This window comes from Dipodomys spectabilis, unplaced genomic scaffold, assembly GCF_019054845.1.
Source record: "Dipodomys spectabilis isolate Male_0828 unplaced genomic scaffold, ASM1905484v1 ptg000396l, whole genome shotgun sequence".
Classification (NCBI taxonomy): domain Eukaryota; kingdom Metazoa; phylum Chordata; class Mammalia; order Rodentia; family Heteromyidae; genus Dipodomys; species Dipodomys spectabilis.
Window position 1 is genome coordinate 2,072,323 of NW_024871073.1, and position 17,839 is coordinate 2,090,161.

The 17,839-nt window shown below is 39.1% G+C and overlaps 1 pseudogene; it reads right to left on the reverse strand.

Moving 5' to 3' along the window:
* Positions 1 to 765: 765 nt before the first annotated feature.
* On the reverse strand, positions 766 to 865 carry LOC122096871 (annotated as a pseudogene).
* Between the last annotated feature and the right edge of the window lie 16,974 nt (positions 866 to 17,839).

The following is a 17,839-nucleotide window of genomic DNA, read 5'->3' on the forward strand; positions in this document are numbered from 1 at the left end:
TTCACCAGTTTTTTCTGACCAGTTCAACCAATGTGAACTATTGGGGAAATACTTGGACATCTCATTCCCACTGGCACTGAAATTCTCTGGTTAGGCAATTCTGACGAAGACAAGGAACAAGATGAAAAAGTGAGGAATGGTATCAATTGCAAGAAAAAATGGAATAGGATCCAAGCAAATTTCTTCTTTGGGATGCCAAAATATATCGGCTTACTATGGTGTGGAGACTACTTTCCAAAAAGGCCTCCCAGATGAAAACTAGGGATGAGGATGAGTATACCCCTCTTCATCGGGAAGCCTAGAGTGGACACTTAGACATTGTCCATGAGCTGGTAGCTCAAGGCAGATATTCATGCAATAACTCTGAATGGCTGGACACCCCTGCACAGTGCTTATATGTGGAATAATACCAGAGTGGCTTCTTTATTACTTCATCATGTTGCAGATACCAATCCCCAAACTAAAGGCCTCTTGACCCCCTTGCATCTTGCTGCTGGGAATAGAAATAGCAATGATTCTCTGTATCTCCTTCTGTTGAACCATTATATCAAACCAGGTCTAAAGAACAACTTGGAAGAAACTGCATTTGATATTTCCAAAAGGATAAGTATGTATCACTACCTCTTTGAAATTGTCGAGGGCTGTACAAATTGTTCTCCTAAGTCGTAATGGTTTGGTTAAGTTTCTTAAATTTCAAAAATGCCAGTCCATCTTTTGTGTCCCTACAAATTTTTTTCACAATACAAAGCAACAGCCATATCTTACTATAATATGGAATACTTCACTAATTTTCATATCATCCTTGTGCAAGTGCCATGTTAAACTCTGTATTGTTGTAATTTGGGTAGACCTGCTGCTGAAGCATGTAGTCTCCTCTAAATTTAAGTACGTAATGATACAACCTTTATACAGGCATATATCCATGGTTGCCTATTTGTAACAAGGAACTCTTATTGTTCCTAAAAATGCTATTGATCTTATTTCTCTAAAATTATGTGTATAGTGGAAAAAACTTATATAGTTTGGTCGATTGCTCACATTTACAATTTTTTATCAGTGCCTATTTTGTCATTTTCATTTTAAATTTGATCATAATTTGAAGCCTTTACATCTAAGTCCAAAGGTGGTGGCTTTTCAAGTACTTATTTATCAACTGAGTTAGCTGTGTGGAGCTAATGGATTCAAAGTAAGCCTTGCTTAAGTGCTACTTCTTTCTGCAGCTTAAAATTTCCCAAATGAGGTCTTGCTGGGACAAATGTCTACCCGAACTGTGAAGACTCAGGGTCTATGTTGAGGGGGACAGAATGATGCAGGCTCCAGGCTCGGGATTATCTGAGGACTGTGTTTGGGATTAGGAAAACTCTTGGAACGCCAGGCTAGAGAGGGAAAATGTTCTCTCTCGCTATCTCAAAACACATGTCACAGACTCCTGGGAGCTGAGCAAGTGGCTCTTCTGCTTGCTTAAGCATAGATGAACAGCTGGTCAAGCATTTTCCTGAGATTGGAGAAGTGATTTGAGCTTGCTCTAAAATAGTTTAGATAATAATATACCTAGACATTGTCTCATAGGTTAAGTAAAAATGTATCTGTGGAAATTTTTTGTGTGAGTGTTTTCTGACCAAATCTTGGCAAAGATTATGCTTGCTTGTCTTTAAATACCCACTAACAATAAAGCAAAACATGCAGTGGCAATTGCTGTTTGCACTCTGCATCCCCTTTGTCCTGGTGATTTCGTGACCCTTACCCAGGGACCCCAACACACTAGACACTGACACTGAACCTTTACCCTTCTTCCATGTAGGAACAGACCAACCAGAATATCTTACCCTGACAGCATAGATTGTCTTACTGGAACAAAAATAATCTTAGTTACAAGGGATCATATATAGAGAAACAGTTCAGACAGAATTGTTCAGAATGGAAGGTATTTTATCAAAATATAATTGTTTATTATAGTTATTTCAAAAGTAGCTAAAGCCAAGAAAGTGAAAAAAATGTTCATATGCATGATTACCTACTGTCCTGGCCTATTATCCAACCAAGCAGGAACTTACAGTACTGACATTCTATCACCAAATATTTCCATAGCTCCTGAAGAAGTCCATATCTTTCTCCTCGATATTAGACCTTAAATTGGTAATGTTTTAATCACAGTATTTCCTCTTGCCTCTAGGCTGTAAATCTACATATGATAAATCTTTAAGTCTAACTCTACCAAAAACTGAGGTAGAAATAATGGAATAATACTTTAAAACAGAGTTGCCTTTGATTCTCTAAACAGAACACAACAATGCAAAACAATTTTCATATTATATATACTTATATATTTTATATTTATATGTGCTGATTTTAAATTTCCTACAGTGAATCTTACTAGAATTGATAATTTGACAAATATATTGACATTTATTCCCATAAATAGATTGGAATATAAATAATTAGGTTTAGAATATATATTAGAATATAAAAAGCATCAATGCAATATCTTCGGTATAAACTTGTGATTCCTTCTAAGTGTTCATGGTCTTCTGAATTCACATGGTAAAATAACAGTATTGTTTTCTACTAATCTATAAGCGATTTATTCTGATGCTCTGTTTATTGTTTTAAGTCGCTGGTCCCAAAGTGTTTTTCTTCATATTTCTGAAGCATTCTTACTGATTATACCCAAATTTTTCTGATATGATGTCTAAAAGCTATTATTCTTCTGGAGGACCCACGGGTCCTAGGATACCAGGTCCCAGTTATCTGCATCATCAGATAACAAGGGCATGACTTCTCACATAGGCCCATGCAACATTCCAACAGAAAATAATTGAAGACTCATCTCAATTTCTCATTTGCTATAATATTGCAGGGTCCCAATTCCTTACAAGAATTAGCAGTAATCAATTGTGAAATGCAAGGCAACTTAAAATGAAAGATGAGATCACAAAATCTGAGAGAAAGTACTGTAATTCAAACTTTCAATTTACAGATGACCAGCCTATATGAGTGAATAAAATCACAAATGAACAAGGTTATTTTTAATACCCCTCTCCTAATGATTAATGAAAGATTTCAGTGCAGCCAAAAAAAATAGTTTCTGGAATGAGAGATCCATAATTGGTATACCAAGACTAGGAAAACTTGATTTAGAGGTCAAATATAATTTAGAAATACATTAATTGAGAAGACCCTTAGTACTTCAAAACACTGTTACTTCAGTAAATCTTGGTCTGTAGTATAAAAATGTTGTCATTCTCAAACCAATATAACCTACATTTAATCTCCTGAAAGTATATTCCCTTTCAAATAAACTTTTTAAAATCATATTCACCAAAATAACACTTGACAAGTAGATGATAGTGACATTACAAGGTTTTCAAGGGTAGGGAGCAAGTTACAATAGAGTTGATTTACGTACCCAGCACTAATACCAAACAAGTTCAACCATTCATTAAAGTGTAGAAATAGTACCCTCCACCATTTGTGTTGGTCAGCAGGTGCCTTCCAGAAATGTGTTAAATAGATCAGCCTCCCATATTTAGCTAATAAAGTAAATTTCATCACATAAGAAGGTACATTTTAAAAAGTCACTAATAGTTGCCTTATCATGTGTTGCCTTATCATATATTTTCCCTATCTGTCTAACATAGTAAGAAATATGACTTTAAGTCTTGAATATGGGTACTGATGAGAGATGTGACAAACATAAAATCTGTCTTCTATTTCTATCATATTCCTTTATAGTAGTAAATATTAGTTTTCTTCTTTTTCCAAAACTTATAGGTAGTAGAAAAAATTATCCTATGTAAAATAAAATAATCACATACCATTGTAGAAAGCCATTTATAAAAACTGGTAGTTAGGAATAAATTCTAAGCCATTTTTAAACTTTCCTGTTGACTAAAGGTTAATCTTCCAAATGAACGAGAATAAAATCATGTCTAAGTGCTTCTCATCTCCAGTCTTGCAAATTGTTATTGCAGATGAATGAATTATGGAAATATAAGCTGACATCAATTGCATATATATTCTCCATCCTGGCTGAGACTCAGAAGTTGCACAGCACAGGAAAACAGGTGCAATGACTGGCTTCTGACATCAGGGTGAATTTTTGGCAGTGCTGGGCTTCGAACTCATTGCCTAGGAGGCCCAACTGCCCAATCGGTCCACGTGATTGCACCAGACTTTGAGCCACTAAGGAGATGGGCTCTTCCCAGGAACTGAGATCGAACCACAGGGAGGCCAAAATAGTGCTCAATGCATCATTTAAATATGGGATGTATATTCACATCCGTGTGTAGACTGCATTGTGCATTGAGTGTACTTATTGTATTTATTTTGTATGCTATTCATGGATGTATTGTGTATTTTCTTATGTATATGATGACAGGTATAACTGGGCTGACATGCATCACCTTTATTCCCATGACCACAGTGTGGCCCATGCATTCTCCATCCTAGCTGAGACCCAAGACTTGCAAAGGAAAGGAAAACAGATGCAACCATTGGCTTCTGACATCAAGATGAATCTTTTGGCAGGGCTTGTATCTGAACTCGGGCCATAGCAGGCCCAATTGGTGAATGGGTCCACATGAGCACACCAGCCTGTGAGCGACAAAGGAGCTAGGCATTCCCAATACCTGTATTTGAGCCCCCCTGGAGGGAGAGTGGGGAGCACAATAGTCATCCATTCATAAGTTGAAGGTATAATGCAAATAAGTACATATTTGTATAGAGTAGGATTGATGGTGACCTGTGATGGAATCCAATCTGTAAGTACCTATATTTGGATCTTTTCTGATGCACTCATTTCATGTCTGTGATGATTATTGTCATGCTTCATTAACTCTCCTTTACAAATAATCTATACCCCATGAGTCATGCATATCATTTCCTACTTGCATCATGCACAATCTACTCATTCATGGATGAGATTGATCTCATGCCATGACTCTTCCTATGTCCAGAAACTAGTATCTCAGGATCTCCCGCCATTCCTTCCTCCTTGGGGGACTGAATTCAAGCCTCAGTCCTGGAAAAGTTACTCCTTATATACATTTTAATGATAGGATTTATACTTCTGTTCAGATATTCAGTCCATATTGTGTTTGGTGCATTTATTCATTTTATTTCTTGTTTTATTAATTTATTTACCATTTATTTTATTGGCTCTGATAACACTTATATCATTTATTACATTGTTTACATCCTATCACATAGAATCTAGATTTTAGATGTGTTCTCCATCATGCCTGGCAGTGCTAGGATCTGAACTCAGGGCCTAGCAGGCCCAATTCATGAATGGGTGAGTTTGAGCATGGGAGCCTCTAGCCAATGAAGCTGACAAGTGGTTCCCAGGCGCTGAGATTGACCCTCAGCCAAAACAGCGATACATGGATAAGCAGGCAGTGGTATACAAAGAAATATGTATTGTTAAAGAGTGCCAGAGCCGTCTATCTATGATTGAATGACACCTACTACGTTCCTACCAACTCTTAGGTATTTATTATACCACCATTGAAGGAATATTATTCTTTTCATGCTTAATAAACTATACGTTAAGATCAATCTGCATTCTAGGACTATTGCATCCAATTTTAGACTAGACGGATGTATGAACCACTCATTCAATGGATATTCCCATTCATAGGAATGAGTCTCTTGTGATCTCCTGCCATTGGTGTCAGGACTGGGATTTGAACCCAGGACCTATGTTCACAGGTGGTCCTATAGCTTCACTGATAGCCCACAAGCCATCAGCAAAGGCAGGTCATACCTACTTTGCAGCCATGTCATTCAAACCCAGGATGATCACTGTGCAAACAAAAAAATAATAAAACCCCAGCCCCCTGAAGGTTGCCACTTTTTCTGCTTTCCAGTTTTTTTTTCTTCCAGAAAGCCCCCTGGGCCTAGGATCTTATGATCAGGTTTTTTTTCTTCCAGAAAGCCCCCTGGGCCCAGGATCTTATGATCAGCTATGGTTCTGGAGGCTGCACCCGAGCCTAGGGAGATCCAAGTTGAGACAGAGTTTCCATGACCTGAGTTCAAGCCCCATGGTTTGCCAAAAAAAAGAAAAAGAATAAAGAAAAAATAATTATTTAACTAAATTAAAAAAATAAAGCTCCCTAGTTTGGAATTTCTGCTAGTTTTCTTTCCTAGCCTGGGATTTGAACTCAGGGTCTTGGTAAATCTATAGCAATGTGAGGGAAGACTTGCTGCTACTTGAGTTCAACCTTGTGCCAACCAAAAATGAAAAACTAAGTCACTGACCTAAGCAGGGGGAGGTAGTTGTGGAGATGGGAGGGAAGGTATGGTAGGGGGAAAACAAAGGAGGAGGTAACAATGCTCAATATGAAATTTACTCGTTACCTTTCTCCTGTACAATATTTTTACAATAAAAAAATGAACAAAGACAAACAACGTAGTTCTCAGAAAAGCACTTTGGAGGTAAGTGAAGGATGTCTGACTGAATAGCTGTACGAAATTCTACACTTTTAAAAATGTTCAGTATAGAACTGAATAAACATAACGGCTTCCATTAATAATTATGTCAGTGTCTTGGAACTGGGGCCAGTAGTTCTGCCATTGCTAGGATTTGAGCTCACCGTCCAGGTAACTATTTTGCATCATGGGTGAAGGTGAAGCTCACTATCCATGAGGAAAGAAATTCAGGCTAGAGTTCCCGGGCCTGAATGAAGGCCCTGCAATGGAAAAAATATCTCTATACATATGCAATATATGATACATATACTTACATATGTATGTTAATTTCATATTATGATGAAGGTGGATCAGTGGTAGAGCATTTGCCTTGCGTGCCTGAGGCCCTGGGTTCGATTCCTCAGCACCACATAAGCAAAAAGAAAAAATCCAGAAGTGGCTCTATGGCTCAAATGGTAGAGTGCTAGCCTTGAGCTGAAGAGCTGAGGGCTAGCACCCAAGCTCAGAGTTCAAGCCACACAACCGGACCCCCCCCCCCAGAAAAAGAATGATTCTGTATTTTATTTTTCTTTGATTCATTTATTTATTGTTTACTGTATTTAGTATTTTTATACACATAATATTTATTACATTTTGCACATCTATTATAAAATTATACCCAATAATTTAGGACATTGACTCATTTTCATTAATATTTTATTAATTGTTGAAACATAATACATAATTAAATGGAAGCATTTTTCACAGTCTTCACATGATTAGAGTCTCTCACAAGTATGAGCTTTGTCTTATTTATCTTTGGAACCTTTCTATCGGGTTTTCTTTAGATGATTTATACTCAGAAGCCTTTTCTTGAGGATAGGCAAGTGAGGGATAAAATTGTGATTGTGGGGTAGAAATGTGGCTTAGTAGTAAACTGCTTGCTCATCATGCATGAATGCCCAGTGTTTGAATCCTCAGTGCCACATACTCAGAAAAAGCCAGAAGCTGTGGAGTAGCTCAAGTGGCTAGCCTTGAGAAAAAGAAGCTCAGACAGAGTACCCAGGCCCTAAAATCAAGCCCCAGGACTGTCAAAAACAATAAGCCAGATGCCAGTGGCTCATAAGTGGAACCGTAGCTTCTCGGGAGACTGAGAACTGAAGACCACACTCCAAAGGAAAGCCTGTTAGATTCTTATCTCCAGTGAACCACCAAAAGAACCCATCTGGCATTTTGGATTAAGTGGTAGAGTGTTCATCTTGAGCTGAAGGGCTCAGGGTCAGATGTTCAAGAGCTTCCTGTGTTTCCCTTGGTGATGAGAATTTACTTGCACATTAAATGTTCTTAGAGTTCTCGAGCTATAGAAGAAGGAAAGAAACATTATTGACCTATCTGGATTCAGATGAAGTTCTCAGGATCAAGACCTAGCTCTGTTAGCAGGAAGAACTCCAGTGTAACTCTGTAATTGAAGGGCAGGAAACAGTTTCAAAAGCCAGGCTAAGTGCAGAGACCAGGCCTACAGGATTAGGAGGCAGAATGTACACACTCAAGAGGGAAGTGAGCTGCAAAACCACTTCATTCATTCCAGGCACAACCAGCAATGGGGAAAACCTGTAACATTTGATGAAGTTACAACAGGGTCAGGCTTTACTCAGCCTCTTCAAACAATGACTAATTAACCTTCCTCCCTCATGTGAAGGGAGCCTCAGGCTACCTTTAGGTTACCAATAGAGAGCCAGTTTAGTGGGGGAGAGATGAGGAACAGAGTAGAAAAACCCTGCTCTCTGGTCTTAGGGAGTGGGTTTTTGACTCTCCATCTATCAGATTTGAAGACTCTTCACCTTTGCCAGTCCATTCTCCTTCCTTCATTCTCCACATAATTAATGCAAACCCCCAGACTAACTAACTAGAGGCAGGACTGTTTCTATTTTATCTCCAAGCACATGAGTTAGAACCTAGCTTTGCCCTCTTGACTCTGGGGCCCTTGGTTGCATGAGAAGTGGGAAAGAGACAGTCTTCCTGCTCTGTGGTTATGTGAAGGCACACTGCAAAAGGCCTCCTGACTGGGAAGTGTTCCCTTCTTTCCTCCTGACGTCCAAAGATTAATCTATCATCTTTCTTTCTTTCTTTCTTTCTTTCTTTCTTTCTTTCTTTCTTTCTTTCTTTCTTTCTTTCTTTCTTTCTTTCTTTCTTTCTTTCTTTCTTTCTTTCTTTCTTTCTTTCTTTCTTTCTTTCTTTCTTTCTTTCTTCCTTTCTTTCTTTCTTTCTTCTTATCTATCTATCTACCTATCTACCTAGGTATCTCTTTGCCAGGCCTTGGATTGAACTTAAGGCCTTTGCACTGTCTGTAGCACTCTACTATTGAGCCACAACACCAATTCTGGCCTTTTCTGTGTATGTGCTACCGAGGAATCGTACCCAGGGCTTCTTGCATGCTAGGCAAGCATTCTCTCACTAATCCACATTCCCAGCCCCCTCATATTTTTCTTAATGGTAGTTTTTACATATGTATGCTACCATTTTACATCCCCAAGTTTAATTTTCTGAAGACTGGTTACTTTTAAGAAACCCTATCTTCCATTCCCTGCCTGATTTGTGACTGTTCCTGCATTGTCCTCATAATAAAATGTAAATAAAGACTGCTGAGATCTTCAGTGTACATCATATAAGGACACAGGCCTGGAACCCAGGAAGAAAAACAATGGGCCTGACATGAAGAGGATGATGCAGTAGGTGCAAGGATCGTATCTGAAAAATAAATACATAAATAAATAAATAAAAGAAGCATCATTGCATACAGTGTGTTTGAACTCAGGGAGGTAATATACACACATAAGTAAGTACAGCACTGATGCATAAACGTGGCCTTCTCTTTTTGAAAAAAATTTTGAGGCTATCCCATGGCTTAAACTCAGGGCCTGATGCATTCCTCAGCTGTTTTTCCCAAGGCTGAGGCTTTACCACAGCCACAGCTCCACTTCCAGCCATCTGGTCTTTAATCGGACATAAGTGCCTCCCAGGCTTTCCCGCCTGGTCTAGCCTGTTTCTCCTGCTCAGCTTTCTCTCTCAAGGCTCGATCTCTATCTTCTGGGCCACTGCTCCACTTCTGGTTTTCTGGTGGTTTATTGGAGATAAGAGTCTCAAAGACTTCCTGCTCTGGCTGACTTTGAAGGGTAATCTCCCAAAAAGGTTTCAAGTGGCTTTCCTCAGGGATTCACCAAGGAGCCCCTCCACACAAACCTGTAGTCTAAATCTCGAGAGGCACTAGAAAAGTGATGCATGAATGTGCTTCTAGTGTATTCTAGATACTTAAGGTTGGAGACACTCAACACTCCTAATTATTAGATCATTTTGTAGGCAAAAGGAGCAATGCAGACAGTATAAGGATCGCTCTAGCTTTCGGTCCTCCCATCTTGAGACAGTAAATTTCTGTAGCTCAATGCTAACTGCCAGAGCTGGCATGTCCTGTGGACATTTGCTCCCAAAACCTGTGACACTCATTTCTCACTTTTGGTTTCAATCCTATGAACAGATGGTAAGATGAGGAGAGAAAATCCTTCTTAGAGAAAGCAGCTATAAAGGACATTGGGTAGTTAACTTATAAATTCATAACACTTGTATGACCCTGTTAAGAAGTCAGGTTTCCAGATTAAAAATTGAAGAAGAAAAGAAAGAAGGTGCCAATGACTTCTCATTGTAATCTCAGCTCCTCAGGAGGCTGAGATGTAGAGAATCTGAGTTTGAATCCACCCAGCGTAAGAAAGTCTATGACACTGTTATATCTAAGAGATCACAGAAAAATTCATAAGTGGGGTTTTGATTCAAGGTTAATGCACTACCTTTGAGCAAAAGGATCTTAAGAACAACGCTTAGGCTCATAGTTCAACATCAGTACCTGCCCCCTCAAAAAGAACCTGTCCCTCCATATCTTTGAGTATGTATTTATGTATTCCTATAGGTGAAGCTCCAGAGTAGGTATGATGAATGGCACCAACATAGAAAATTTGTATCCAATAAAATGATTTCATAACATAGACTGCTTTCATGACAGTGCATGTTCTGGGGCTCCCCTCACTTTTCCCAGTATAGCCTGAGGGTTTCTCTGCATCCCAGGCCTGCTGGAAGAAGTTTCTCTCATTGTCTGAACAGGCAGACAAAAGGCCTCACTTCTGTACAGCTGTGTAACAAAAAACTCAATCTGTGTCAGATAGTGAGAATGAGTGTGGGTAAGCTCTGAAGGTCAGGAATAAAGGTCTATTTTTAGCCCAATCTATTTCTTTCCGCAGTGCTCTGGTTTGACAGAAAGCCATTTGTGCCACCTCCTGTGGCAGGCCAACTCCTGTGCACTTATCTTGCGATTGTGAGACTATATTCTGGTATTCAGATACAGTGCTCAATATAATTCAGCAGTCCTTCTGGCAGACAACTAGGGCACTGAAACTCATGAAATGTTTCATTGAGGACGATGATGGGCCTATCACGTCTCTCCTTGGTTTCTGGAAGCTTGGGAAATCCAAGCACATATCTGATATCACAATGTTTCCTGTCATATAGGGCTGGTGAAGCTCTTCAGGCTGGCTAGGTTTTGGGGTTGAAAGCAGGGCTGGTGTGCTGACCATGAGCTCAGTGTAGAAGCCCGGTGCTTTACCATTTTGTTTAACAGCATCACTTCTAGTCTGTGAGAGTGTGTGTGTGTGTGTGTGTGTGTGTGTGTGTGTGTGTGTGAGCCCGCGTGTGCATAGGTACATACACCATTCCTGGAGGTTGAACTCAGGTCCTGAGCACTGTACTTATTTTTTCTTGTATAAGGATACCCCTCTCCCACTTGAGCCACAGAGACACTTCAGGCTTCTTTTTAGTGATATGGTCCTGAGAAATCAAACCCAGGGTTTCCTATATGCAAAGCACTCTACACTCTACACATTCCCAGCCCTCTACTTCAGGTTTTTTAGCTTGATTCTGTCTTTTCTTTAATGTTGTAGGAGTTGAAAGCTGGGCCTGAGTACTGTCCTTGAGCTCTTCTGCTTAATTCTTGTGCTCTACCACTTGAGCCAAACACCACTTCAGCTTTTTTTGGGGTCCATCGGAACTAACTGTCTCAAGGACTTTCCTGCCCAGGCTAGCTTTGAACCATGATCCTCAGATCTCATCCTCCTGGGTAGCTAGGATGAGAAACAAGCACCCAGATTACACCTCGGGGTTCTTAGTGGTGAATTGGAAATAATAGGCTCATGGAAATAGTTGGAGATAATAGGCTTTTGTGTCTGGGATAGTTTGGAACACAGATCCTCAGATCTCAGCTTCCTGGAAAGGCAGGATGAGAGACCTCAGCTATAGACCCCTAGGCTGTGGCCTCTGATACAAGGGGATCCTTGTCTCCAAGTGGTGTAGTGCTAGTCATAAGCCCAAGAGGTAAGAGCCAGCACCTAGTCCCTGAGTTCAAGGTTCATGACTGAGAAAAAACAAAACGAAACAATTGTCTGCAGGAGACAACTTACTAGTCTTCAGTAATACATCTTTGTCCCTGCCATGGGACATAAATGAGCCTCAATATTCTTGTCTGCATAATCATATCAGTTGTGGAGATCTTACAAGGACCCGAAGAAAGAATGCACCCTGTGAAGGACAAAGCACCTTGCACTCTTTGCATGACTCAGCACACAGCATCCTTTGAAAGACTCAGCACACAGCACCAATGTGAAGGACTCAGCACATAGCTCTATTCCACAAGCTTTCATTAGAATTAGGGTGCTTATATCAGTATCACCATTCTTTGAGGAACATTTCACAAACAACACAAGTTCACATCTAATGGTTTAGTGTGGTGAGTTTTTTTTTTTTGGGGGGGGTTTAGCCATGGGGCTTGAACTCAAAACATGAGGATACTATTCTAATAACATTTGCTCAAGGCTAGAGCTCTACCACTTCAAACCATATTTCAAAGATTCTAGCAGACTTCCTGCAAGGTTTTAAAGCCCCTGAGCATCCAGGATGTAGGGATAAGCCAGGGTAACCAGGACGACGGGGATAACCCATGGATCTGGGTTGCAGTAGTTTACATCTGGCTAAGTCAGGTTAGGTGGCAGCTGTCAGCACCAGATTCTTAGATTGCCCTGTGATGAGGTATTAGAAGTCCTGTCCTTCTTGCCCTTCTATAGTTGCAGTTAGAACATTCTACTTTTTTTGGCAGCAGTCCTGGGGCTTGAGTATGGACTTTGAACCTGTTCCTAAGCATTTGTACTCAAGGCTAGCACACAATTAAATGAAAGGCAGCAGAACATCTGGGTTTTCTGTTTATGTGGCACTGAGGAATCAAACCCAGTACTTCGTGCTTCCTCGGTGAGCATTCAACCACTGAGTCCCCGGAGTGAATGAGATATAAATAGATAGAGATTGCTGTATATAACTATTATATACACAAAAAGAGAGATGTCTGAATATTATTAAATTATAGATAGTATTACTACCAGTTATTAGGTATTAAATTATGTCTCCATTTAATGATGTGTCCCAGTTAACAATTAATAAAGCATTAATTAAAATTACTCAATATCCCGTTATTGTTTATCACATATGTATGTACATTCCTACATATAATTATGTATTTTATAGAATGAAACAGCTTCCTATATTTTATTAAATTATGCATCGTGTGTTACTACAAATTATTTGGTATTTATGTGTCTATGAAATTTTTATTCTGTTAATGCTTAATAAAATATTAAACTTAATCCACGTCCTATAATTTTTGTGTCTAATTTTATCCTAGAATGATTCCCTACTAATTCAATCTGTTTTTCATTTATTGTAATGCCAATTCTTCCACCTATGACATTTTTTACTATTATTACATCCTATTACATAGCATATATATTTGCATCTGAATTATACATCCTACCTGTCACCGAGCACTTTAAAATAAAAAGAAAACATGTTTCACGCCCGGCTTCTCACTCCACAATTACATGTTTGGCAGTTCTGGGATCTAAACTCAGGGCCTAGAAGGCTCAGTTCGTGAATGGGTGACTGTCAGCACAGCAGCCTCTAGCCAATTCAGCTGTCAGGCAGTTCCTAGGCCCTGAGATTGAGCCCCCATATGTTGACCCCATATTGCACTTAGTGTAGTTACTCATTTTAATTTGTTTTATTCATTTATTTACCACTTACTTTATTGACTGTTATTACACATGAAATATTTATTACATTTATTACATAGGGTATAGTTTTGCCTATGTATGAAACTTCACATCTGACACTCAGGACTTTCACAGAAAAGGAAAACGTATCACCATGGGCTTCTTACTCTACAATTCAAATTTGTTAGTGCTTGCATCTTAACTCACAGTCTACATGGCCCAATTCATTAATGGATAAGTGTCAGCATGTCAGCCTGGAGCATATTGAGCTGACTAGCATTTCCAGCACCTGAGATTGAGCCCTAGGAGTTGACAAAATTAGAACACATAGATATGCAGATTGTAGTACACAAATAAATATAGATCTTTATAGAGTGCCAGAGATGTCTACATATTATTCAGCGATATAGGCTACATTCCTGCCAATTCTTGGGTATTTATTATGCCTTCATGTAATTAATATTATTGTTTTTAGCCTTAATGAATTATTAATTAAATCAACCACTGTCCTGAAACTATAGCATACATGTAATTAATAGTATTTTTTGAATGTGTCAAAAAGCTTTCATTAAAATCAATTGGCCTCCTAAAATCACTCTAATTGTATAGTAGTATTCAAAAATAACTAATTCAACCTTGCTATTAATAATCTTCCATCAGTATTCCTATGACTAGGAACGAGACTCTTAGGATCTCTTAGGGGTCAGGACTGGGTTTCAAACACAGGGAGTATGTTGCTATGTTGGCCTATGGCTTCCCTGGTAGCCTGCCAGCTTTCCGCAATGCCAGGTTACCAACATTTTTCAACCATGTCATTCAGAATCAGGATGGTCACCTAGCAAAAAAAAATGTAAAATTGGCAGCTATCTGCAAATTGCCACTGTTTTTTCTGTTTTGCATTAAACTTTTTTGCTAGTCAGCCATTGGGACCCAGGAACCCAGGTTCGGCTGTGGGTCCAGTGGCTGCACCCCAGCCTAGAGTGATCAAACCTGAGGCAGAAATGCCACTACCTGAGTTCAAGCTCAGTGCTTGACAAAATAAAAATGCATACAGGAGTTCTGGGAAGATGGCAGAGAAGAAGCTGGAGGCTAAACAAGCTCTCGCATAGAAAGCAGTTTTAGTGCTCCAGTGAACAGTCCTAAGCCAGAGAATCACACCGTGTGCCATCACAGTACAGAGAGTTAGGCCAGAGAGGGAAAATCCAGGCAAGGAAACAGATCTGAGCACTTGTCAGGAGCCACAGCTGTGGCAGTGGTGGCTGCGCCGGTGGCCATAGCCGCCATAGCTGCAACACAGAGAGACCAGGCAATAACGCCAGATGCAGCAGTTGACTAGATTCTACTCAACACCAGCAAGAACTGACAAGGAGCAGAAATCTTCATCCTGCAGATTGCAGGCCAGAGAAGACCCAAGAAACAAGACTCTGGCATGAGTAGAAGCCTGACATCCTCACTCCTTCTCAGGTAGCAGAGGAGGTAAGACCATCCCTCCCCACACCACTAACAGAGATCTCCATCTTTGATACTGACAAAGGCCTGGCTGAGCAGCTAGCTCCAACTCAGTCTTTGAAAGAAAACAAGAGTCATTTAGCAGGTCACAGGAACCTATCCTGACATTCCAGACTCAGCTACACTCAGCGAAAAGTCACCCAGCACAGCTGAGCAAGTTCCACCAGCCTCAGGAGTGACTTTCTTCACTGGGTAAACAGAGCCAAAGGCTGCCCCTCCCTATAGTAGCCTTGACAATCAATTGACATTCAGTAAACAGAAACCCTGAGAATGGCTCCAGGCTGGGCTCTGTCAGTGTCTCAGAAGCTAGCCCCTCAGGGAAAAGTTACTGTTTGCTGAAAGGCCAACACCCTACCAGAAACAAGCCTCATCACAGCATCTCCAAACTAGAAGAAACAGCCATCTCCCTCTTTTGTGAAACTCAAAGCAGATCTTCTTCTCATTGAACTAGGCTGGGATGAGGATCACAAAATTCTGGGTAAAGCAGAGCATTTTTCTGCCTGCTCAAACAAACTGACTTAAGAAACCAACCTAGCCACAGGAAAATCAAACACCACAAGCAGACCAGAGACTCCAACAAGAGACAGTTACAGACAGAAGGGAGATAAAGGATCTACCCATCCCCCAAAAAAATATCAAAAATTCTTTTTTTGTACATTTTACAATTTGTTTTAAACTTTTTAAACTTTTTAATTTTTATCTTTAAATTTTTTATTAACTCTTTTTTTCTTTCTCTTATACTTTTTATTTTAAGGGTGTGTGTGTGTGTGTGTGTGTGTGTGTGTGTGTGTGTGTGTGTGTGTGTGTGTGATTTTTTCTTTTTTTTTCTTTTTATTCTTTTTTGTTTAGCTCTACAGACTTTTGATCCTCGTCTTTCTTCTTTCTTATTTTTCTTTCTTTCTTTCTTTCCTTCTTTCTTTCTTTCTTTCTTTCTTTCTTTCTTTCTTTCTTTCTTTCTTTCTTTCTTTCTTTCTTTCTTTCCTTCTTTCTTTCCTTCTTTCTTTCCTTCCTTCTTTCTTTCTTTCTTTCTTTCTTTCTTTCTTTCTTTCTTTCTTTCTTTCTTTCTTTCTTTCTTTCTTTCTTTCTTTCTTTCTTTATTTCTATCGTTCTTGCTTTCTCATTCTTTTCACTTTTTCTTCTCTTTCATTCTTCTTTATGTGACTTAATTGCTGTTCTGCTCATCCTCAGATATACCCGTAGTCGATTATTAGACCATATCCCCCATTTTGTACACACTTAATCCAGAAATTTATTACTCAGTTCAAAACCTTTTAGACATAAATTCCTTAATAGCCGTATTACCTCTATATACCTATATAATATTTTAAGCATTTTTATATTTAAGTTTTTCACATGTAATTCTATCCCTCCCCTTCTCTTATCCTATCCCCGTTCTTCTCTAAATATTACATTGTTAATTTACATAATTTATGTGTTTCACTTTTAATTTTTAATTTTTGTTTCTATTTTTTCTTGCCCCCTTTTTTTCTTTCTCTTTCTTTTTTCTCTCTCTCTACTATCATTCTATCCAACCAATTTCCCGCTTTGATATTAAGATTTAGTCAAGATAACTCTCCCTCTACATTTCCACATCCCTCTATTTCTATTTTTACCCACATATCTCCCTTAACCTAATAATGTCTGCTTTGCCAAATTCTTCTTTGCAGTTCGCAGCACACTAATACATAGTTGTTTGATGTTGAATAGATATATCTGTTGAACTAGATTGTATCTGCAGACTTTTTACTATGCAACTGCACACTTTGGTTGATGCTTGCCTCAAGATTGTTTTCTAGCACAAAACTGGTGTTACATTCATCCCAAATGGGCAGAACTAACGTGAAAAACACAAGAAAAATGGAAAGTCTGGGTACTCAAATCCCACTCATGGTAATCAGCGGACAGAACAGAAAATGAATAATCCAGAGGAGAGTTCCCAAAAAGCTCTACAAACACTAATGGTAAACATGGTAAATGAAAAGATTGAAAACCTGCAAAGACTTTGTGTGAGCGTGAAAGGGAGAGAGAGAAGACAAACCAAAGGTCAATACAGGAATATTATGAGCCTGAGGAAGCTACTCAAAGATTGATACAAGAATTGTATGAGAAGCTTGAGAACACTCAAAGAGAAATAAAAGAATGGTGTGAGCAGGCTGAGAAAGGTCAAAAGAGATAGACAGCAATTGCGGGAGCTGGCATGGAAGAGACAAAGAGAAAGTCAGGAGTGGTGTTAGGAGGCTGAGAACACTCAAAGAGAACTACAGGAATTGAGTGAACATAAGGAAGGTAATCAAAGAGTGATACAGGAATTGAGAGAGCAGGATGAGAATACACAAATATCCCTAAAAGCATCCATGGAGTCCATAAACAGAGAGCTGAAAGAAGTCAGGAGGTCCACAAAGGGAATGCTGACTTCAACCCAACAGAAGAAATGGGAGTCCAAGGAAACCATAACCAATCATATAAGTGAATTGAGAATAAAACTGAACACTAAATTAAGGAAGTAAAGAAGTTCACACAAGATCTAAAACAAAGCTCCAACAAAGAATTGGAAGCCATCAAAGCCAACCAACTAGAAGGAAAAGAAATAAATAATAAAGTAGAAAGTCTTGATAGTAGATCGAATCTCGGTGATTGAAGACAGCCTAGATATTATAGAGAAAGAACATACAACCATTCAAGAAAAATCCAAGAAATATGATAGATCTATTCAACATATGGAAGACACCATCAGAAGGCCTAATCTGAGGATAATAGGTGTAAAGGAGCACCTAAAAACAGAAGTT